At 36.0% G+C, this 26,623-nt stretch overlaps 1 protein-coding gene across 4 annotated transcripts in view; it reads right to left on the reverse strand.

Annotated features, from left to right (window-relative positions):
• Positions 1-26,623, reverse strand: part of Wb (wing blister) — a 148,837-nt gene that overhangs the window by 15,702 nt on the left and 106,512 nt on the right. The gene's annotated exons all lie outside the window — the stretch shown is intronic.

The following is a 26,623-nucleotide window of genomic DNA, read 5'->3' on the forward strand; positions in this document are numbered from 1 at the left end:
GGCAACTATCTTTCCGTTTGTTTTTTTTTTCAACATTAATTCTGCTAGTGACGAGTATTCAACAATGTAATTTTTTTAAACATTAATTCCGCTATTGAACAATGTAATTTTTACAGTGTTTGATATTTTTATATCGGGTATTATAAGTACCCTGTGGATTTTTATGCAAAATAAAAATTGCCTGCACTAATTTCAAGACATATTTATTTCGTTTCTTAATAATTTCAGTGAACTGGAAATGTTAGAACAGCATTTTTAAATTCTTCAAATGTTTCACTTCTTATGAAATTTATTGTTCATTTAAAAATATAAATTGTACAATCTCATTGCTGCATTTGAATACAAAATGAAATTTCACCGAGCAAAGAAGTATAATTTTCCTTTTAACACTTTTCTCATTACCGTGTATTATTTTAATTGGAGACAGGAAGCAGAGTTTGAAGCACTTTCGAGCCCCATAATAAACAAAATCACTTAAAGCAAAAATAGACATCACAAGATACCAGATAAGGTGTCCCGCGGCGAAATTTATTTTCACCGACCATTCAACGAAACCGTAAAAACTCGGTGATTAACAATAAAACCGGGAAGCACGCGTGCGTTCCATTTACTTTATCGTTGCAATATCAATTCACGGGTTCCACGCGCAATAATATAAAACACAAGAAATTCTTGATCATCGCCGGTGGAAAGATACTAATGGCTTCTTGACATAAATGGTTTAATACCTTTTTTGTAGGGCACAGCGGGTTGCGCGCATTAATGTATTAGCAGCTGTATGAATGTATGCGAATACACTTAAACGCATATTTGAAAATGTTTAAATAGTTTGAATGTACGTGAAATTATATTAAAATATGTTTAGATTGTTTGAATTCACTTAGGCTTATATTAAAAAATGTTTAAATTGTTTGAATGTACGTGAAATTATATTCAAAAATGTTTAGATTGTTTGAATTCACAAGTAGGCTTATATTCAAAAATGTTTAGATTGTTTGAATTCACTTAGGCTTATATTCACAAATGTTTAAATTGTTTGAATGTACATGAAATTATATTCAAAAATGTTCAGATTGTTTGAATTCACTTAGGCTTATATTCAAAAATGTTCCAATTGTTTGAATCCACTTAGGCTTATATTAAAAAACGTTGAAATTTCTTGAATTCATTCAAAATTGTATTCAATTCAGGAAATATTAGGTTGTAAAGAAAGAAATGCAGGATTTAAACCTATGCTTTTAAAGTGTTATAACTCACATAAAAAACAATTTTATCAAAATTGATTAAAATTGTATTAAAATTGTTTTGGTAAAAACAATAATATTATATGAAAATTCAAATACGAAAATAATATGAAAAAACAATTTTATCAAAATTGATTAAAATTTTATTAAAATTGTTTTGATGAAAATTAATTTTATAGAAAATTTAATATTGTTTAATAGTAACATTAAATTATTATGAGAATTGGCTTTAATATTATTGAGGGGAATAGTATTAAAATTAAAAATTTACAGAGAATTTAATATTATTTAAAAATATAAAGCTGACATTTCCTTCGCACCATACTCTGCAGTGTAAATTACTTTGATAATTTTGTTCATTTCCGACAAAAATTAATTCGCGTAATACAGAAAACTATAAAGACGTTACAAGAGTTCAGGAATGCTGTTCGATTATTTTCGAATTACGTTGAAACAATTTCAGTATTGAAAAAGATTGGTTTAAAGTGAAATCGCAGGGGTTCGAGGTAGTTTCGATGACAGCGAGGTCTGGCACTGATGTTCGATTAAGGATTCGATTTACTAGCCGATAAATTGCCGGTGGTTATGGCACCGATCCGAGTACGGTCATTAAATGGTTCGAAGTGTCGGCTCGCGAGCTTCCGCGCTATTTTCAATTTGAAATTCCTCGTTAGCGCCCAGCAGCCGCTAGCCGGCTTGCTAATAGGCCGGAAGCCGGCGGCATTATACTTTGTAATAAAGATAAGCGTCAGAGCTCATAAACGCGAATTTACATCGATCGGTATATACCGTCGATCTCGAGATTTTTACGCTGTTGGAAATCAACCGGTGCAATTGGATACGCAATCGATCGGTCAGGAATCGAGGATTGCTCTCCGAGAACTGAGCTGGGTGCAAAGATGGCGCCGCGGTGTAACAAGACGTTCCCTCCTCATATTCAGAAATGTTTAAATTGTTTAAATGCATTTAAGATTATATTTAAGAATGTTAAAATAGTTTAAAAAATGTTTAAGTAGTTTGTATGTATATGAAATTATATTCAAAAATGTTTAAATAGTTTGAATGTATATAAAATGATTTTCAAAAATTTTTAAGTAGTTTGAATGCATTTAAGATTATATTAAAGAATGTTTAAATAGTTCGAGTGTATATGAAATTATATTCAAAAATGGTTAGATTGTTTGAATACACTTAAACTTATATTTAAAAATGTTTAAACAGTTTGAATGCATTAAAAATCATATTCGAAACTAAAAGTCATAATTTTCATTACTGTGTGTATCAAAGTATGGAACGAGTTGCTGCTGAAGTTTCTGCTCGTCTCCACGTTTTGAAACATAAGATGCACTGTGCAGGATGCACTTTGCTGCACTCAGCAGCCGGTTCCGTCGCGATTTCATCAACACGGCATTGATTACGCGCGCTCCAAATCGTTTTGACGCGTTTACGCTCGCACCTGAAACGGAAACGTCCGGCTGTCTCGTAAATAACGTTTCTTCTTGCCTTATCTTTTAACCAGACCCACACTAGACCGACAGGAACGAGCCGTTCCCGATTCCTCGTTTCACAATTTTTCTGAATGCAAACGTACTTTCATGAGGGAAAGAAGACGAAACAATTTAGGTTCTATTTACTGTTTTACTGCTTTATAATGCCCCGCTCAAATATAGCTCCGCTGTTGTTTAGTCTTCTTATCGCAAATCTGATTATGAGAGCCGTGTTTTCGGGTTGGCTACGTTTTCAAGTGAAAACTAAATTGTAGGAGATAACACACTGGCGAAAGTTGTTAAAATCTTAGCCAAAAATCATATTTAAAATTTTCAAGTGTAAGTTACTTCCCAGTTTTTTGGTACTTTATTGCCAAAGCACATCATCGCTTAACATTTCACATTTGGAAAAGATTCTCTTTATAATTAAAGGTTATATCAAATTACGTACCGAATGGTAGAAGTTGGAAGATATTTTTCTGTATATTAATCTCGTGCATTTCAATAATGTTTTACGAGATTTCAAGATCATTTGTACTCTCTAAAAAGGATTGATATGTATCATAGACATGTATAGAATTGTTGGCAGCACCAGGTATGTTAAAAAATGCAGAGATCATGCTCCCGAGACGGCAAATCATTGTCGATTTCGAGGAATAGTGTGGTAGCCGCCATATTACGTAAACGAAAGCTGTAGGCGTGCACAATACTATTGAACGCGTGAAGTCTGAACGATAAAGAGCATCGGGCTGTTTCAGAGTGCAGCAGGCTCGTAAACCGTAGCCGCGGTTAACTGGAAGATAATTCGATGGTAATTTTAACGCGTACTCCTTCTCTTCTTTACTACCCACCCACTAATCAATCGCTTTTACCGGCGCGGACCGTAATTTCTCGTGGCTTTCACCGCGTTATCGAACAAATCATTGCAACGAGAAACACGGCTCGATGTTCATTCACGCGAACCCCAGCCATATAACACGCAGTCAATTTATTTTAATGGCAGCTTGATTTAAATGACTAAAAATTATATTAAAGAATATTCAAATTTCTTGAATTCATTCAAAAGTACATTCAAAATGTTTGAATGGTTCGAATGTATATAGAATTATATTCAAAAATGTTTAGATTGTGTGAATGTGTTTAAACTGATATTTAAAAATGTTTAAATAGTTTGAATGTATTGTATATAGAATTATATTAAAAAATGTTTAGATTGTTTGAATCCATGTAGCATTACATTAACAAATGTTTAAATCATTTGTACTTCCTTAAAACCGTATTTTAAATTCTGAAGTTGCTTCAAGTTTCTGATGATTGATCATGATTGATGAATATACAATACTATATGAATGTATATTAAAAAATGTTTAGATTGTTTGAATCCATGTAGAATTATATTAAAAAATGTTTAAATCATTTGTACTTTCTTAACACCGTATTTTACATTCCGAAGTTGCTTCAAGTTTCTGATGATTGATAATGATTGATGAATATACAATACTATATGAATGTATATTCAAAAATGTTTAAATTGTTTGAATCCATGTAGAATTATATTAAAAAATGTTCATTTTTATACTCTGTAATGTATCATTTATACTTTCTTAAAACCGTATTTTAAATTCTGAAGTTGCTTCAAGTTTCTGATGATTGATGAATTAACCATTAGATCACAGAATGTCATGTAAAAGTACAATTTTAGAAGAAGGAACGATCAAGAAGAACGTGATCTATATTTGAAAATCTGAATGGAAAGGATTAGCAGTGGGTACGCTGCTCGTCCAAGTATACTCCACAGCGAAACAGTGGAATCTTCTATTCAAAGTCAGACAGCAGGCGCCACGAGTTTACGAGAGCTCTCGAAATACTTGAAAAACGGGATAAACCTTTGAAAGCGAGCGTTTCAACGATCGTCGTCGATGGCTTTACGATCGAGAAACCTAAATTGTATCGATGCGTTACCGGTTTAACTCGCACTATCGCAAACAAACGTCCATGCTACTTCGGCCGAGTGTGTTTAGTTAGACAGTGGAACCTTCTATTTCCAGTCAGACGCCAGACACCAGAGCCCTCCTCTCGAGCGAAAAATTTGTTTTTAGTATAATTATCTTGCGGAAGATTCGTGTTCAAGGACTCGAGGCTCAGTCGAAAGGAGAGGAGCATCTTGTGCGAAATACAAACAGAACCGCTGATAGAATCAACTGCAGGCTAAATAAGCGTTAGTGCTCCGGTACAGTGATCTTGTTCAAACGATGCCGTCATCGATTCGAAACGAAATGAATCATGCTCAGTCGAAAAGGGGAGCATCTCGTGCTAATTTCAAACAGAATCGCAGATAGAATCAACTGCTGGTTAAACAAGCATTAGGAAGTCATTAGAAGTAGATCATTCTTGTTTTTTTCAGAGACTGCTACTGGAAACTCTCAAATCGGTGGAAGGAAATTACTTGTTGAAGGAAATAACACTTACTTGATCCTCGTTCTTTCTGGAATGCTACGAAAATAGCCAGGTTTGTATAAATAATTTTCACCCTTTTGCAAATCAACTTCACCCATTGAGAATATTTAAAATTAATTACACTTGAAAGCGTCTCCCTTGATTTCAGAAGAAATTTAAAAAAATGATGAAAGCAATTTTTTTTTCTTACGATAGGTACCTAATTCGTCTTGAAATCCTCTGACAGATGGGCGTAAAAAAATTGTAGGTGCTTTTGCAAAAAATTGAAGGTGATCTTGAAGGATCATGAGAAAAAGAGTTGACAAAAAGTTTGGGAAAGCTCTCTTGAAACCGTGCGGTATCTGATAAAAACATTTTCGATCGGACTGCTGAGAACAACATCTTTAAAATATCTGTAAAATAGTTTTGTCCGACTTTTCGGGCCAAATGTCCCACTGTGCGATTGTAGAAATCTTCATTGATCTCTGTTTGACAGACACACAATTTTTTAACATTGAGGGAATCGGAAATTTCATATTAATCTAACAATTTCCAATCATATCTGTCCATTTGCTACAATAATTGCTTTTGGAACGAAAAGTATGGAGGGAATCGATCAAAAAAATTCGATCGAGATTTGCGACATTTTGCATTCGAAATTTCCATGACCGCAGAAGGTGACCGTGCCCCGAACGTCTACTAGCCGTGCACAGATTTCTTATCGGCTCGATCGCCGCGTAGGAGGATCGACATGATCTACGAGCCACTGTAGCGACAGCATTAACGTGATCTATGGAACCCAGACGTTCGGCGACGCGACGGCATGAATGCATTATTGCACGTTGCCTGATCGATGCGTACGAAACGGAAGGTGTGTTCTGTCAAATCGGATTCATAGATCCTCGCGATTTTCCGCAATCGGGCCACGACCTTTTACCGAAATTAATTGTACATTGAAATGCAGTTCAATTGAAATTATCTCTGAATTCTCCGTCCGCATAATAATTAGGATAATTGTGCCCATAATTATGAAAGTATGCACGTCACATCATTTTAAACTAAATTAATCAACATTATATGTATAGATTTCATTTATTGTTAATATCCTTTTCCTTTAAATATCTCGAAACAAGAAATATATCAATTGTCTACTACTGGGTGAAACATTGTCGATTTTTAAAGTGCTTTGCAACAGAGGATCATGGAAGAATCAGGTCAAGCTCATTTTGAAGCTTGAAATCTGTACTTCGAAAACCCTGTGGTACGTTTTCCTCAGACGGTTTTCTATCACGTGGAAAAAACATTGCAGATGTCACGTTTTAAAGTGAGTCCAGTATGATCGTTCTGGCTTCTGATTCTTGCAATCGAGGCAATTTTTAAGTTGCACAAAAATCATTAATTTTTGCTCGTCGTCCTGCAATTATAATCTATACAATTTTTATTTTGCATAAAGATCCGCAGTCTACTTATCACTAGACTGCAATTTTCATTCAATTTGCAGATTTTGTAGACAAATTTTAAGAAAGTGGGACCAAATGAAATCCTATTTTCATTGGTAATAGCATTTGTAGATTCAAGATAAATAAAAATTCTGTCGAATTTAATACTCCAGCATTTCTTGAAAATTTTTATAAGCCATATATGTATAAATGCATATAAATCCGCAGTTTACTTATCACTTAATTATTAGACTGTGGATCTATATGTATTTATAGAAAAATGGAGTAGATGAAATTCTATTTATTGCAATCGATGCAGACAATTTTTATGTTGCACAAAGATCCGCAGTCTACTTCTTATCAACGAATAGCGTGGAACGCATAGGTGTCCGAGGGTTTTGCAGTGTCGCGTGGAATTTTTCGATGCTTTCGTTGGCATTGTAGCTGAGGGGCGCGTTACACCATGAATCGGCAACGTTACACCATGAAGATCCGTGCAGAGGAAGACTTCCTTTTGCACGCCCATGCGACACCCACGCCCGCCGTGCAAACTATCGCCTGCGCGTCGTTAAAAGCTGCGCTAACCTTTCGTTTCGGCCGAAAAAATGCCAAAACTACTTTCGATCGGCGCAACGAGTGGGATCCAGGGCCTCGATCGGAAAAATTACAATTCCTAGCGACGCGAGGGGTTTCTGTAACGCCCACGCGTGTCAGCCCCGGTGACGTACGCCACGGGATTCTAATCGGAATGCGATAACTATGTCGATAAACCGAGTAATTCAAGAATAAGAAGTCGAAACTGTTGACAGGGAGCGAGACGGAATATTAATTAGTTTATCTTATCATTTCGTGGAAACCGGTATCACTCTGTGCTGCAATGGCTCACTTTGCCTATTCTTATTCGAACCCTCCAGTTCGGGGTGGATGAATTTTTACAAACAATTATCTTAACTAGAATTTTGTTTAGCAATCGTCTTATACATATGTATACAGTGGATGTAAAAAGTATTCGTACGCCCTTTAATACAGAATAACATTTTTATAGTTGTACTAAACGACCTGATTTTGTATAATCACTTAGAAACATTGGTTTACGAAATGATATGCAAAAAAGATTTTCCAAAAATTATAATTTACAAGGTTACGTGCGAAAATAAGAAAGGCATATTTTAAAACTTTTATTTGGGCCCTTAATTAAAATTTAGGATATACATTTTGTAGATCTATGTTACTTATACACATGCTTAAAATTTCATCGAAATCGGTTGACGCAGGAAAGAACGACACGCATCGAAAGATGTATGATTCTGTGGATTTTAAGCAGAAAGTGATCAAAAATCGTGTAAAACTACGATTTTTACCATTTTTAACCAATGCTTCTAAAAAAATCAGGTCGATTGGTACATTTATAAAAAAGTTATTCTATTTTAAAGGGCGTACGAACATTTTTTACACTCACTGTACAAATTATCTCATAACTAGACTGTGAGTTTTATGCATTTATGGCAAAAATGGGCACGTGCAATTTAAAGCAGTGAACATGTTAAAAATATTTAAGAACATCATTGCTTAATAGGATAATTAACAGAAGAATACAATTTTTATTTGACTCCTGTAACAATGTATTTTTAAGACAACTTTATCCAGAAACAAATTTTTATAGAATATTAATGGAACTCTTATACAAGATTATTCTTTTAAAATACTGTTCAACTATGAATTTGCTGAAAGCATTTCTTGAATTGGGTCCCTTATATGAAAATGTATTTTTCATAAAAGCTTTATTTAAAGTTACTGAATTCTATTACTGAAGCGGTGCGAGGCCTGTTTCTGTGAAAGTCAACGGACACACAAGTGTTTGGATAAAAGCGCGCCATATTCCAAGGTATCAAAGCGACTGTTTGTGTGTTCTGCGAAATTTATCTTCGCCGACAGCTCATTACCCGATAACGATAGACAGAGTCTGCCGAGAGAGGGAATTATGAAATCGAGGCAGATGCAGAGCAATTTCTCTGTGTGTAGTCGTTTTACTCTGGTCGTCTACGGCGAGCGTCGCTGTAAATTAGCGCAATAATTATCTGCACCGTTGCGCCTCACGTTATTAGTCCCATTTCCATCGTAATCATAAGAATCCCTTTAATGCCGGCCGTTACAAAAATATCGGGACGCTATACATAAATGTGACTATATTTCCATGTAATAGCTCTTATTAAGTGCTCCTTGTATAAAAAGGTTGATCGAAGTAGACTGTATATTTGCATATTTGAACAATTGGGAGGTGTGTAGGTTCATATAAATTGGACATATTGTACGGTTTGATAAAATTTACATAAATATAATAACTCCGGTCCAGTCACGGGAGATTTACGATCGTTCGGTAGCTACTATGTCGGCCATGAAACGAACGGATGAATGATTCCGCGTGAACCATGTTCGTGTTATCGCGGCCCGCGGTGAAAGCGGAGGTGTCATTTTAATTAAATGCACACGGTAACACCTGGCAGTGTGTGCCGTCCGGAAGTGCTGCTCGACGGTCATTTCGTTAACGCTAAACAACAATTGCATATTGCAAGCCGCTTTTCAAAATTTCATATACGTGTTCGCATTTCAAGATAATATGCAGTGTAATTTCGATGCACTTGTTAACCGACTTCGAAAAAGGAGGAGGTTACACGATTCGATCTGTATGTGCCTTTTTTCGCTTTTTTTTCTATGTGTGTTCACCGATTACGCCGAGATGGATGGACGAATCGGAACGAAACCTTTTGCATCTTGTAGAGTATGTTCCCGGGATGGTCCCGTGAAAAAGAAATTTTGCATTTTTTTATTCCTTACGATTTTATTTGCGAAGAATGAATTATTTCATGTATGTTCACCGATTACTCCGAGATTTGATGGATTAATCAGGACGAAATTTTTATTGCAAATAACCAATAAGACCGAGAAACCATCCTACGGTGGTCTACAAATTCTGTTCGTTCAACTAAAAAGCGTGAAATAAAAAAATTAAACCGACTTCGACAAAACGCATTAAAAAAATGCAGTAAAAAGTATGAAATCATTTCCATTTAATTTATGTGAATATACACACGAATTTAAATACAATACAATCTTCTCGGAGGCGGCGCAAAATTGAAAATTTTCGACACTGGAAATTACGAAAATCCTTGAATTCTTCTACATGCCTTCACATATTAATGTATCTTCTCTTCCCACCTACTGATTTTCAAGTCCACCATATTCCAATGAAATCATAACCAGCAATCATATCTATCATTTGGAAAATTTTCAATTTTACGCCGCCTCCGAAAAGATTGTATTCTATTTAAGTTCGTGTGTATTCACATAAATTAAATGCATTTCATACTTTTTAGTGCATTCTTTTAGTGCGTTTCGAAGTCGGTTTAATTTTTTTTCTTATTCGGATGAATGTATTCAATCCAAGTTCGATCTAGCATTCCGGAAAAAATAAAACAATAATGAACATTGCGAAGGAAACTTTTCGAACGAGCCAGTACAACATTGTTTCAAGATGTACACGATGTTTAATGATAAATGGAAGGTTCACTGATTGGAACAGCGTCTGCCCATCCCTGTTTCGCCACCGATCGAGTCACTTGTAATGCTCGCTGAACCGAAACCACGGAAATGATTAAATAAGTGTCAGTTTCAATAAATTGGCTCGTTCGGCTAACTAGATAATTTCACCGTACAATCGCCGGCGGTACAACCGTTCTCCTGTTCAATGAAAAACCAGTAACGTAAGATTTCTCCGGTTTTGCACGACGAGCAGAACAGAATCCCGCTCGTTAAACCCTTGTCGATTGGAAATATGAAAATGAAGCGACGAGGAGCAATCACGAGAAAAGAAACGATCCATCGATCGGTCACCAGACACAGCGAAATTTGTATCAATTATGATGGAACGATCAGAGTCGTCATCATCGATCGATCCATATCGCGAGGGAACCCGCGCGACTAGGTGGCCTGGCCGTGTTTCGATTAAAAGTCACGATCGATCGATCGTTCGGTCTCTGACTCTGGGGGCTACGGCGCCGGAGTTGCAAACTCGTTTCGCCGGAAGCAATTATATTTTAATCAATTTTTCGACCAATCCTATAATATCATTATCGAAGATTACGCGTATTCCGTTAATTAAAAAGTAATAAAAATTTTCCCCCGCCGAACACCGAACGATCCAGCTCCGAGAAATGATTATTTACTCAGGTAATAACAATTTTCGGTCATTATATTATTAAAGCTTGCCATTACAAACTCCTGCTCTCCTCTGACGTTCCTGGGAAACTGTAAATATAGATTCTCCTTACTGGAAATGTTCGACAGGATTTTCTTCGACTTTTTAATAGCTGACCGATCAAGCTATTAATTATCTAATTTATACAATCGTGTCTGTGTCCAGTCGGCAATTAAATCAGTTACTGTAACGAAATTTACTTCAACTGTCATCGTTTTCTATTACATTCTTCGCGATTCATTTCAGGATTTTAAATATTCCTCAATGAAGTAACTGATTCTTATTTATTATTTAGTCCACTGTTTCTTTTACATACTCGATGGGGTTTTTCAGTAGTCAAAATCGCTAGATAAGAGATCAATCTAGGCCGTGATCGCCCCCAAATTTCCTATTTTTACGTTTTAGAGGCGTAATTTACATTTTTAGTATGTTTTTTATTACATTTTAGTATGCTTTAGTATGTTTCAAACCAGCAACTGGCACACATCAATTCTCAATGTTCATTTTTACATTATAAAGTTATTATAGCAAGTACGTATCAAGACCAAGTATGATCAAATTCATTTCTTATCATTGAAATTTATATTTATATACATATATGTATATATATATATTTTTTTTTAGAAGCAATTTTCCACCTTTGATAAAGGTTCAAAACGGAACCGAAACGTCAGGAAAGAAGTAAATTTTTTGCAAAATTGCTATATTAGTAATTGATCGAAACGGTAGCGCCGAAAGCATCTATAAAATTGATAGTAATTTACATTATTCGGCAGCATGTAGCTGTCGCTTTATATGCTTGCGAATACAGTAAATCCTCATTTACTGTCCGAGATCGCCTGTGCGATCACTGTCCTGTGCCTACCCCCTCCACTGCCGGTGGAGGAGGAACACCACTACATTGACATCATGAATCAAATGTTCAAACTTCTTAATTTTCATTATTTTTTTATGGGACTTTCACTAACTTATTTCCGACATTGTTCTGATTAAAACAAGACCAAACGCGATATACTTTCAACTATACATATTTAGTGGTTTAATCGACGATGAAAGTTTCGAACGCAACGAAGAACAGCGTATGGAACATTCTTTGAACTGTGCCGGCGACGGCAACACGCTTCGTCCACGCGATCCCTATTTCATTCTGTCCTTCTCTATGTTCGGCTCTCTATTGAAATCTCGGCGCGGTAGACGCTGTCATAAAAAAATAGTGTCCCTATACGATCACTCTCCGTGCAGAACACGGCTGTTGGACAGTAAATGAGCATTTACCGTAATGCAAGATGCAAGTAGGAGATAGTAATGCAATAGAATAATAGAAATAGAATAATGCAATATAAAAAGCCCCACCTTTGCATTATCGAGAAATGAGAAACGAGAAATACCCTCCAGTCCAAACAAAAATTAATTCTCAACAAACTACGATGGAAAGGAATTTCTAAGCACGATGAAAAAAATATTCTCGTTTACAACGTATCAGTCAACGCGTTTTAATGAAACTCGTATAGACGCGAACGTTTCCGAATGATGGCGACCATAGAGATCCTCGCGCGTAATCTTAATTTTTGTTCGCAGGTCCTGCATCTAACACGGCGATTGGCTAAGCCGTTCCCTGACCGCCATATTGCGAACAGGATAATAACTTAGCAGCCGAGGAGTATATACGTAAGCGTACACGAACAGAAACGGGCAGGAATTACACGCTCGTAATTCGAGGTCGCGAGAACCGCGGAAGGATCCTCCTGGAACGCATTCCATCCTGCCAGAAGGATTATTATTTATACCGCAGAGCCGAAAAGACTTTTTTCCCTGGATCGTATAATAACGATGATCCCGTGGATTTTCTCATTGTTCAATTATCCATCGACTAGTCGAGTAGTATACATCGGTGATTGTTCGCTGTCTCTTATTACGGTTTACAGCTAATAGCCATAAAGTTTATGAATGTTTAACGACTCATTACATTATGTAACGACGTACACGCTTCGCTTCGCGATCGCGTATGCTAATCACGCGACGGGCTTTCTTTCGGGCTCGAACGAAATCGCTCAATAATTTAACGAGCACGCCATCCCGACGACCGCGCGGTAAATAAATTAAAGAGGCGAACGAAGTTCCAACAACCGGCTAGAAGAATCACTCTAACGCGATCATCCTATCTGATCAGGCTTTTAGAGCTGAGTTCAGCCAGTTGGCGCTCGTCGAAATGATCGAGGAACGGTAAAATACAAAGTTTAATCGGATTAGAACGATAAGAAAGATGTCGATTTTTATAGTTTATAGAATTTGTCATTCCAATGTACTCCTTGATTTATTTAAACGATTGAGAAAGGCTATAATTACATTATTTACGATATTGTAAATAAATAAAATCGTTAAACTTCAATTATATATTTAGTTAGACTTTGTTGTAGACGTTTATGTTTGATATACATACGTTTCATAATGTTTACAATGAAGGAATAAAAAAGATACGAAAACATATGGATGATCATTAAAAATCAATTGCTTGACGATTTTATCATGAAGCAAATTATTTCAATAACTTGATCATCCACTGTCATTTTACACATAGAAAATGACTGGAAACTTTTTGAGAATGTTTCAAAAAACATGATTGTGTGAATCAACAAATAAAGAATGGAAATATTGAGTTGTTTAATTAACATTTGTCAGAGTTTATCTTCCCGATTGAAAATTCTGACCCAAGAGGAAAGTTCGATTTTTCTGCAGAACCTGTTTATTGAAACGAAATGTCCTGTTTTTTTTCCTCCTCGTAGGTACATAAGTAATCGAAACTGATTACGAGTCGAATATCTCTGAAGCCTATGCGGTGGTACAACACATTAGCCACTTGTCAGTCGACTTGACATATCAATTAAAACAGCTCACGGATAAGGGATTCTATTAATATTATTACACCTGCGAGACACCTTCCAGGAACGCGTTACACATGCATGATGTATTATCGAAAATCATTGGTAAACGCGCAGCCGAGGGCGTGATGGGGATCGTTTCATGACCGATCGGTGTTTGCGGTCTTATTAAATGGTAAATATTTCTCTGACGTGATTGCCACAGCGATTAAAGTGTTATCACAATTTAGATTGTATGATCGATAGCTGGGAGATTGTTTTTTAATTAGAGAGCCGCGTTTAGGTTCGCTTTGAGCGCTCAGGATTTATGGTGCGAGAGAATCGATGATACTGTTTCATGATAGAGAAACAAGCTTGTTCATTAAAATAGTATTAAACAGAATATATAGAAAGTTATTTATTTTTTAATAAGTCAGGCATGTTTTTCTAATAAATTATCCATCAACCAATTTTATATTTGCACTTCAGAACATTGAAAATGGTACGCTTTGTTTTTGTTTATCAGAATAAGAAAAGCAACGCTCACTATTTTCTTTATCATTTTTACGAAGTGCAATTTTCTCAAAATTTGTTATTTGCTTCTTAATAATTCAGGCGTGCTTTTCTAATGAATTATCTGTCACTCCATTTTATATTTTCACCTCGAAACTTTGAAAATGGCAAGTATTGTTTTTGTCTTTATGGAATAAAACGCATATTTTAAATTTTGGTTACAGCTTTGGACAAAAAGGCAATGCTGATTATTTTCTTTACAATTTCTACGAATTATTAACTGATTAAATAAACTTGTACAACTTCTGAAAAAGTTGAAATCGTTCGGTCCACTTTGAAAAAAGTTGCTCTATGTAAACGAACACTTTTTCATCTGAGATTATCGTAATCATTTCTCGCCTAAATGGTTAATCTACAAATCGGCGTAAGCGTCTCGAAACTACCGTTCGCTAATCGTAGAGTAGCTCGTCCATCGTCACCGTCAAATTGACACGCAATTAATCAAGGATCCTGTCTTGTTTTCGCTAGAGAGCAAATCGCTCGGATACGCGCGATATTTTGACGCGTTAATGAGCTTTTGCTCTACCTATGTAATATCTAATACAGTCCGACGACCAGGAGCATCGTTTGCTTTCCGCTCGATGGAGCTTAACGAGCTTACACGCGGCTATGAAATATCGCCTATTAAGTATCACCGCTGATATAATGAATGACCAGCGAAATCTGTTCGGAGCGTTATGGCTCGAACCGTTTAGATCATTTTCCTCTTCCTGTCTCGTACTGTAATTAATAGTGTTCCAATGTTCCTAATAAATTTTCTCTTTGATGTACTGACTTACATATTGTTATTTATTGTCTCTTCGAAATCGTGTTTAATTAGTAGCTACATACTCGATCCTTTGCTTTATGGTCTCTGTCATTTAATTAATTTGAAATATCCTCTCATAACAATAAGTTGAGTGATCTTTAATATTAGTTTGCTGGATCGTACTATTGTTTTATAAATAAATCTGCATCCTGTTTTAATTTCTGTTTCACTAAACAAGTGTTCTGATTTACTCATTTTTTAATTGTCTCCCTTATTATATTCTACCTTCTACACAATAAAGGGGATGATTTGTAACATCAGGTTGCTAGATCTTACTAATTTTTTCTGAATGAATATGCATCCTTTTTCAATTTTAATGAAATCATTTTTTAATTGTCCGCATAATTTTATTCTACCTCCTACACAATATAAAGAGGATGATTTAAAATATTTCTTTGCTGAATCTCCGCTCTCCAATTTGTTTTATTCCGAGTTTCACGGTCTCTATAATTTTAATCTGCCTTCTACACAGTAAAGGGGATGATTTTTAATATCAGGTTGCGAGATCTTACTAATTTTTTCTGAATAAATATTCATCCTTTTTTAATTTTAATTAAATCATTTTTTAATTGTCCTCATGATTTTATTCTACCTCCTACACAATAAAGAGGATGATTTAAAATATTTCTTTGCTGAATCTCCGCTCTCCAATTTGTTTTATTCCGAGTTTCGCAGTCTCTATAATTTTAATCTGCCTTCTACACAGTAAAGGGGATGATTTTTAATATCAGGTTGCTAGATCTTACTAATTTTTTCTGAATAAATATGCATTCTTTTTCAATTTTAATTAAATCATTTTTTAATTGTCCTCATAGTTTTATTCTACCTCCTACACAATAAGGAGGATGATTTAAAATATTTCCCTGCTGAATCACCGCTCTCCAATTTGTTTTATTCCGAGTTTCACGGTCTCTATAATTTTAATCTGCCTTCTACACAGTAAAGGGGATGATTTTTAATATCAGGTTGCGAGATCTTACTAATTTTTTCTGAATAAATATTCATCCTTTTTTAATTTTAATTAAATCATTTTTTAATTGTCCTCATGATTTTATTCTACCTCCTACACACTAAAGAGGATGATTTAAAATATTTCCCTGCTGAATCTCCGCTCTCCAATTTGTTTTATTCCGAGTTTCGCAGTCTCTATAATTTTAATCTGCCTTCTACACAGTAAGAAAATGCGTGTTCCTTTGAATTCGTTCTCCTCAAAGAGCAAGTGTTCGGCGTAAATGATTCTGGAATCGGTAGTGCGTGTTACGCTCCGTTTCACGGTCTCCGTCGTGTTCTTCTAGTTTGTATAGTGTAAAGGGGTTAACTTTTGTTTCATTAACGGTTAATAACGACTGGTCCGACATCCCTTCGTGTCGCAGGCTGCGGTCTCGCGGGAACTTTCCTTCCAATTCCTGGTAATTCAATACATAGAACCGATTTCACGTGTCGTATTACGCATTTACACGGCCGGGCATTCCCTTGTCGCTTGTCAACCGGCAAGCAATGCGACGGCCGTGTATAAGGGGACCGGGGGTGGGCATGTACCTGGCCACGATATAGTGTAATAAACGCGACCACCTGTCGTGCGCACGATCGTACATTATACGGACACTTTTCTGCGGTCCGTCTTGTTTTACTATTGCGTATGGCTCCTTGTTGTTACAGTGGAAAGCTGTGACCGCCTCTCCCACTGACCATTAAGGAGACATCGGTGACTCTGCACAGACAACGACCCAAAACATATTCGAGCTGCTTAATCCTTTGAAGTAGGAACTTATTGTAACATTTTGCACTCGGAGCTACTGTAACGCGAATATTAAACATTTCTTCCAAGCTAGAATAATTCCATTCTGTATTAACTTTTTTCTTTGTATGAATATAAAATTGATAATACCTTATACAGTATTTAAATGTTTAGTAGTTGATTAGACGCGCCATTGATTAAGCGCCATTTTCAAAAATTGATGTAGCAAAACAATATTTTTATGGCACTTTATCGATTGATGTTCTTATTGCAGTCAATTTGCACAACCTCCAACTGAAATTGATCGTCCGATACATCGTACTCTTTTATTAATGCTGTGACATTTCAAGAATGATGTATTTAGATTCTCGATTCCAGTTGATCCATGAGCGGAGCGATTCGAGTTAAAGCGGTTCTTTTTATCCGGCCTTTGATCTTAATTAATTTCAGTTGCCTATTACTCGACACATGAGGTGACCTCGGTAAACAGATCTTACGTCAGTGTTTCTCGCAATGGCGAACGATGAATCAACCATTTCATCGGCTCGCAGATCAAAGAATCAGTGGCTTCATTTTACCAGTGCGAGGGAACACGAAGAACCGTTCCATTGAATCCTGTGTACATGAAAACGTGTAAAGCCACAAGGTCGATTCAAGAGAAAACGTAAAAGAGAAGTCGGAGGCGGCACTTACAGAATTCTTTCTAAACAGAGAATTCTACGAATGAATAAAAATGAATATGGTGATGGTCGAAAGTACTTCGAGCATGACTCCATTGATTTTTAAAATTGATTTTTATACATATCCTGTTCATTCATTTTTAAAATGAATTTTGTATTTATATTCTGTTCATTCATTATAAAAATTAATTTGTATTTATATTCTGTTCATTCATATTAAAAATTGATTTTTATTTATATTCTGTTCATTCATTTCAGAAGTTAATTTTTTTATTCATATCCTGTTCATTCATTTTAAAAATTAATTTGTATTTATATCCTGTCCATTCATTTTAAACATTAATTTGTATTCATATCCTGTCCATTCGTTTTAAAAATTAATTTGTATTTATATTCTGTTCATTCATGTTAAAAATTGATTTTTTTATTTATATTTTTTGTTCATTCTCGTTTTAAAAAATAATTTTCATTTATATTGAATGACCAATGATCATTTTCAAAGATCAGGGTACGCAGCTACGAGATTCACAAAGTTGGTAAACTGAACGATCAGGATGAAGTGCGAAAGTTCACTATAGCAGATGCATCACTCTCCTCGAGTTTCGAAGTCACTCTATTTATGCTGACATCGGTCGTAGCTTATCGTAAAAAGTGACACGGCTTCCGGTACGGTGTGGCGCCACTTCGCTACTTTGCATTACTTAAAATACCATAAAAAACTCCGATGATAATCGAAAAGGGACGGTGAATAGAGAATTCGCGCACGGATGAATCACCGGGTCAACGAGAGTGCTCTTTCTCGTTGAACCGTGCGATTGGGTCAAGTAACAGTATATCGGTTGCGTTTAACGCGAAGCGGAAGTTTCAATGACAATCGGCGGGAATGCGCGCGAACTTCTCATTCGTGACCAATCAGCTGTCCATTAAAGTTACAGTTTTATTCAACGGTCTGCGCGTAACGTGCCGCAATTAATTCCTTTTAAACGTGATACTGTCGCGGGACTATGCTTGACACTGCAATGGGTATCAATTAGTAAATAAATTTATTACAGCCGCGGCTTGAAGAGCGAATTGAGTTGAACGAATGTATTGAACGAATTCGTGCCGACTTTACCTCGTGACCTTTTTTGAAAATAAACATGTAATTTCTACGAAAAAGGAATCAGGTTGCAAAATGTTCTGAGACAATTGTGGAAAATAGTGGTGACTATATGTAACTGATTAATAAAACTGTTATATTTTAACACATTACCAACCGGTGATTATTTCATAATTTTTTAAAATCTATGGTACACGACTAAACACTTTTCAATGGAACCTTCAATAGCAACAGTAATTTTCATTGTGAATTAACAAGTCAATAACGTCATCTAATAGTTTTATTTAAGATTACAATGTACAAGAAAATTTCTATGCTTTCTTTTGGTAGAGCACAATTATTGAAAACAAAGCTCCTCAAAGCCAAGTACTGTTTCCCTCTTTGTATTAGTTCCTTCTTATGTAAATCTGACATAGAAGGTCTGAATGTAATTTATAATTTTCTCAAAAGATGTTTCGTTAGAATTTCGAAACAATGTAACACTTATTTAATGCAAGCCAAATGTAATAACATTGTACTTGCTATATAAAGCACTTGGTTTAAAGCAATAACAAATAAATAAATAATAAATTGTATTAATAGGCTTCCGGTTGGTAAAGTGTTAATATGTATAACCATTCGAATTTTATTTTCAAATAGGGTACGAACTTTTGCAATCATCTAATAAATTGATTTCGACGAAAATTGTTCGAATTACTTGAATTATTGCAAACATTGGTTTTACGAGAGGTTAACAATTCAGTGTGAATTTGAGAATTCTGAAAATTTAATTCAGCCACTGCTAAGATTTATAGAAACATTCTTCGAATATATTGTTATGGACTATGAATTGATCCTAGCCGTTAGGCACATAAAATATTACATTTATGGGACGTTGTATATAGCCGACGCGAGTTAGAAGTTGTTAACATCGTACAGCGATCTCCAAGATCGATTGTTACAGACGTTTATTGAATCGATCGTCGATTTAACGGAGCAGTAACGTCATTTAGATAGAACCTAGCGCGCAACAACTTAAATTACAATGTCTATCAGAGGGTTAGGTACATACGAAGAAATTAACTTATCTGTTAGCAGCGCCGTAAACTATTCGCGGCTATCTCAATTGGACCAGTCGTTATCAATCGAGTTAGCAATTTACCGCTAACATTATTCGAGCGGTATGAATGACCACGCGAACGTCGCTATTCACGGATCACGATTCGTCTGAATAGTACAAAAGGTACAACACCGACTATAAGTTTGCCCACCTAAATTACAATATCGAAATCTGCATAAATACCAACGTTATCGTAAATTTGTCTTTTCAGCATTTGCTACACAACATCATTTAATTCAATTAAATACATTCTCTAATGTAATTTTATTCAATTGTTCCAGACAATTCAGAAATATGAATACAAGAAATATTAATATCCCCATATGTAATTTTATTCAATTGTTCCAGACAATTCAGAAATATGAATACAACAAATATTAATATCCCCATACGTAATTTTATTTAATTGTTTCAGACAATTCAGAAATATGAATACAACAAATATTAATATCCCCATACGTAATTTTATTCAATTGTTCCAGACAATTCAGAAATATGAATACTTTTAAAGAAGAATTAATTACTTTTAAAGAATAAAATGTACTGGCTCGTATTCATTGAAAAAACTATTTGAATCGTGTGAACAATTAAAGGGGATAGTTAACACTAAACCTACTGAACTCTAAAAGCGATTAAAATGTTTTAGCATACACAAATCACAAGATTCTATTTATTTAGATGTTGTGCAATTTTTATTACAATACGTGCTTGGATGAAAAAACTTATCGAATCAATTTCCGTATATGTAACTTCATAATTTCAATAATGATGAAATGAACAATATAAAACCGGTCATTTGACCGGCAGTGTTAATAAATGAAGAAGAAATTTTCGCGTAGAATTGCAAGAAGTTTGAATAACCAATTGATCGGGACGTTTAAGAAATTCATGGACACAGACCATCGTGATTAGCTAGAACGCATGAAGGATATTACTGAAACGATGTACGAGATTGTTTGCAACATAAAATATAGTTGTTATCTACTCCGTTCGCTGACATAACCGGCCGTTGGCTGACGGGGGTGCATCGGCCAATTATCCGGTCCGACGTTTTAATTAGAAAAGAAGGAGGTTCGGTCACGGGTAAACACACGGCCGACAATTTCTTTTCTTTTCGCGATTATGGCAGTCACGAACACGTAACGAGCGATGAAAACGGCCCGCGTCGGGGTTAGCCTCGGATCTTCGACGTGCACATTATGCATGCACGTAATGCATGCGTGCATCGCAACGAGGCTACTCGTAATTTCGGATTATGGGAACCGGTGCACACGCGGAAAGGTGAATCCCTGGGATAATCGAGGATGGGGGGAGAAAAAAGAGCTTCTCGGAAGAGAGAAACACGACGCGGCTCTACGATTAAAAATCCCTAAGTCGCTAAAATGCCCCGACACCGGATTAACGACGACTTGGCTGTTAGCTAGCCAACATAATTTCGACATTTGAACCGTTTATTTTCGAATTGTCAAGTCACCGTTATACCAGTCTCGAATGGTAGTGAAACGTAATAAAAACCTTGTGCACATCGACTGTGAGAACAGGAATCGAATAAAAATTTACCTCGACTACTGTTCATTGGAACAAGTAGTAGATTAAAAATCCCTAAGTCGCTAAAATTCCCCGACACCGGATTAACCACGACTTGGCTGTTAGCTAGCCAACATATTTTCGACATTTGAGCCGTTTATTTTCGAATTGTCAAGTCACCTATATACCAGTCTGGAATGGTAGACTGAAACGTAATAAAAACCTTGTGCACATCGACTGTGAGAGAACAGGAATCGAATAAAAATTTACCTCGACTACTGTTCATTGTAATAAGTAGACGGATCTTTATGCATATCTGGTATTTTATAAAAATTTTCACGAAATTTAGCACGATTTATTACTGCGGATCTTTATGCAAAATAAAAATTGTCTGCGTCGATTGCAAGAAATAGAAACCAAATTGCACATGTTAATTTTTTCCTTAATGATTTTAAGAGAGGAGAAATCATATATGGATATCTTCAATTTTGAAAATTTTCCAACAATTTTGAATTTGCAAAATTAAGCAGATGAAATTCAGTTGTTTGAAAATTTTTCTCTATTGATTTAAAATCATTAAGGGAAGAAATACCAATTCGTGATGTGAATGCATTAATTACTAGTAGCTAGTCGACGATTCGTCACGTTCGAGGCAAACCGCAAAATTATGAATTGCCTGCACGTTTCCAAGCTGAACAATCAGCGTTGACCTCGCGATATTTCATTGTCTAGAAACTATATTGTTCAAACTTCTGTTAAGAGTGTTCGAGATCGCAGCGACGGAAACGCTCAACAGGATTTTCAATGGAAAAGTGGTACGCGTGCCTTATTGTTGATTTAAACCGAACACACGATAATCTATCTGCGTTTCGCCAATACGGGATTGTTCTTGTCAGAGTTAAGCAATTACATGTAGGAAGTTCTCGGCTTCGCTTTATCGTGTAACGCGTTCTCCGTTATCAGTTCTCTCGGCGACGAGAATGGCTCGTAGGTGGTAACACTCCCAGTCGCGTAAAAAACGGAACCCTTCTACATATCGATTCCGCGAGAGGTCGAGAGTGAAATACGCAGTCGCGATGCAAAAACTTTTCGCAATTCCCACCGTCAGAATGAATAGTATTATCGTTACTTGCAACTACTTCATCTTTCGAAATCGGATCAGAGAATTTTTAGCGATTTTTCACTTTATACTTTTTTGTGAAAAATTTCTTTTTCTTTATTTTCACAAAAATCAACGTTCCTCGTGCTAGTTTCGTTTTCTATTTGAGATAAGGGCATCTATAAAAAATTACTAGATGGATATTGTAAATTAAAATTCACGTTTGGCGGTATGTACTACGAATGTTTAAACACTTCATTTTTGTACAAAATGAGAATTACACATCTGCATCGACTGCAAGAAGTAAACATGGAAGTTTATTTCTTTTTTTAACAACCTTAATAAGTTGAAGATAATATGTACAATGGACGTTTTCAAATTCTGTGAATCTTTTATACTGTTTGAAATTGCATGAGAATGCGACTCATTATTCTGATTATTGCATGACATCTACAATTTATTTATCAGCGTGTCGATTGGTTTCTCGGCTCGTTTGTGATATTTACTATGGTTCTGGGATGTGCTTTGTTATCGAGCAATTAGGGTGATTCGATTCCCATTCCCATCGCGAATCGAGCGGTTACTTTCTTTCACTTTGCAACGAGACTTCCTCGTTGACTTGTGCAATGTCAAGGGTCAAGGTTCGTTTCTCTGCTCGGGAGATCTCGACGATTAAATGCCGCAAGACAATCGCGAGTTCAGCTTATCCTGGCCGAAGATGCATACTGGGTGACTCTCAAATAACTGAGAGAGATTCTGTCAGTCTCAGGTTTTTAAAAATTATCAACATCATAATCTTAGTAAGGGTGAATCGTATTTAAAACGTTTATTAAAAAGAAATATATGTTATCACGATTATCGTTGTATGTATCCACAAAGGAAGAAACATCAGCTGTTGAGAAATTAATTTATGTAATCAGAACTAATACTTTCTACTTACGCACAGAAAGCGAAACTGCTCTTCGATCGACTTACCTGAAAAATAAAAAAAAACAGGAAATTTAATCACATGCTCGGAAAATATTAAACGAGTACACAAGGATACAAGTATTTCAAAATTAATTGTAAATTTGACGGCACGATTAATAGTTGAACAAATTGATTCCCGCTGATTCTTTCCATTCAGCTTTCTCAATCAATTGAATTCCACCCCCCAGTGCGATTAAGTTCCCGATAATATCTTTATCAAGCGTCTCGGTAATCAGAGAACAGAGCAAAACGACTAATTCTAATAAACGGTAGGCACTTATGCCCGATGGTATTCGAGTGGCATGATCGAGAGAAGAAGGCAGCTTGTAAATTACTTGAATTTTCCGTTCGGGGAATCGTTGATAATGTAATTAATCGCCGACTGGGATTTACCGGTTATCCACCTTCTTCGGCGAACAGGAAGAAAAGAACGGTCGCGAAAGAATCGAGAGAAAAAAATCCATTAACGCGTTGTGCTACACGAAGTACGTGTGTACGCGGCGGGATTTAATTGCTCACACTTAATTACGTTTGCTCGTCCCGGCGCTTGGTGGCTCGATGGGAAATATTGCGATCTTCGATGCAACGGGATGCACACAAGGAATTATTTATGCGACGCGTATCCGGTTGATCCGTCCTTTCGCGACACAAAACCGCGCGACTCCGCAAACACTGGAAAGCAATTAACCCTTAAGCACTTAATTTCTGAAAATAATTTTCCGTGAAACAATTTATCCGTGTTTTTATTTACTATATAATTTTATCAAAATATATTTAATACTGTCACGTTTTTGAAAGGGTCGAACGTATTATTCACGGCGCCATTAATAGACTATGACTTATGAAATTTTGGGTCCAGTTCAGCTATCATGTATTTAACCCTTAAGCACTTAATTCTTGAACATAATTTTAAATTACGCTGGACTATCGACGTCCTCGCTCGCAATCAAACAATTTATCCGTCTTAATATTACTGACTTTTTAATAGTCGTGAATAGATCGAGTAAAATATTTAATCAATGACATTCTGTGTTCTTACTTTGGCTCATTTTATCAAAATATATTTCATACGCTCAGAGTCACCACTAAAAATTGCTGTACCATTATTTTAAATATTATTTACATTATTAAATATGTTGGTATCTAATCAATTACTTGACATTTAGGTATTGTATGAAGTATTATATCCATAAAATGAAAAAAATCATATTCAATGGAATTATTCTAGGTCGGATAAAAATGTTTAACCCTTTGCACTCGGTTGTCCCCTCTGATATTGTTTCCATCATTAAATATATCGGTATTTTATCAATTACTAAACATTTAGGTATTGTACGAGGTATTATACCAATTTCATATCCATAAAATTTCAAAAAAATCATAGGGAATGGGAATATTCTAGATCGGAAGAAATGTTTAATTTTCCAGATAAATGCTCCGAGTGCAAAGGGTTACCTTTCGAGTTAAAATAGCTCCGACTGCATATGGTTAATAGAAGAAAAAGGTTAGCGGTATTAATTTCCCATAAACCCATAAATTAGATCACTGTACCACTATACAGTGAAAAGAGTTTATCAGTTTCCAAGAAAAGGAAGAAGAGCAGCGTTCGCAAAGGTTGCAGGACAAGGTGAAGGCGCAGAGGAGGAAGAGAGATGGTCGGAGATTCTCCGGAGACTCGCCTTGATTTCCTGCGACCGCGCCAGCGCATACAATGCATCGCGCGAGGCGTTGCAACGATGCAATGCGCCTGCGGCGGTGCAACGCAACTCCGTCGCGGCTGCTTTGAACCGCTGCGTTCTCGAGACGAGAACAACGTGTAGGTATACTATATCTCGCGGTATCTCCGGCAGTCGTGTCCGGCCAAACACGAGAAGGCGAATTTCCTTCCGCCGCACCGTTTCGCTCCTCTCTTCGCGCCGGGTCCCTTCTTCTGCGATTTGGCACAGCGATTCGCAAGGTACATACACCGTGAACAGGGCCTGTGCTCAAGATTCGAGTCCTGTTTACCGAACGCCTTTGAGGCACGAGCGTTTCGCACGTTTCTCACTTTTTCTCGCATGTTTTATGCTCCTTGCAATTACGTTCCGACAATATCAATGGTAAACGAGACACACACTTCTTTTCGACGTGTACAGAGACTGACGAAATTATGGCCGGCATATTTTTTATCCCTCATCCGTCCCTCATTTCACGAACTGAATCTGTCCCTCGGTGTCAAATTGACAGTGGTAAAAACCCGATAAAATAACAAGGTGACTAGTTATTTTTCGATGCTTTTTTTAGTCAAATTGACGAGTTAAAATTTACATCTTAGGTTTTTCGGTTATGTGCTCCGCATTAAAAAGATAAAAGTCACGAAGTTTCGAGCAAATTTACCTACAAACAAAAGAACAGTATCAGATTGACACGAGGGACGGATGGGGGTTAAGAGATTATTTCGCAGTCCTGTACAGACGTTTCAATACATTATGATACTTTATGTAATACGATACAAATGATAAACAATCGGATGCGTACTACAGAGAGAGAAGCAGTTTAAAGATGTACTTTTTTCTTCAATTTTTATCTCACACAGTCAATCAGAAACGAGTTGGTCAGTTTAGACTTTTTAGATTTAGATTTAGGATGTTATTTTCATGTGGGAATGTTATTTATTTGGCGTCGAATTGACACAATGGGTGAAAATCATGAACAATAAAGTCAAAAACATGAATAATAAAAAAAATTTGCAAAGATGCACTTGTTTGTAGGATCCAATTTGAACACAGGATTCTTAGTAAGAATTTCTTACTAGAGAAGAATGTTATTCGTCCTAATTCTTGACGACAGGAACACAGAATGACTTTGATATTAAAACTTAATGGTAGAAAATCAATGTGGTGCAATGATGAATAATATTGTTTAATAATAAATAAAGTTTGAACACAGGATTCTTACTGGAAAAGAATGTTATTCGTCCTAATTCTTGACGACAGGAACACAGAATGACTTTGATATTAAAACTTAATGGTAGAAAATCAATGTGGTGCAATGATGAATAATATTGTTTAATAATAAATAAAGTTTGAACACAGGATTCTTACTGGAGAAGAATGTTATTCGTCCTAATTCTTGACGACAGGAACACAGAATGACTTTGAGATTAAAACTTAATGGTAGAAAATCAATGTGGTGCAATGATGAATAATATTGTTTAATAATAAATAAAGTTTGAACACAGGATTCTTATTGGAGAAGAATGTTATTCGTCCTAATTCTTGACGACAGGAACACAGAATAATCTCGACATAAATCAATGTGGTGGGTAGATGA

The sequence above is a fragment of the Lasioglossum baleicum genome, chromosome 5, assembly GCF_051020765.1.
Source record: "Lasioglossum baleicum chromosome 5, iyLasBale1, whole genome shotgun sequence".
NCBI lineage: Eukaryota > Metazoa > Arthropoda > Insecta > Hymenoptera > Halictidae > Lasioglossum > Lasioglossum baleicum.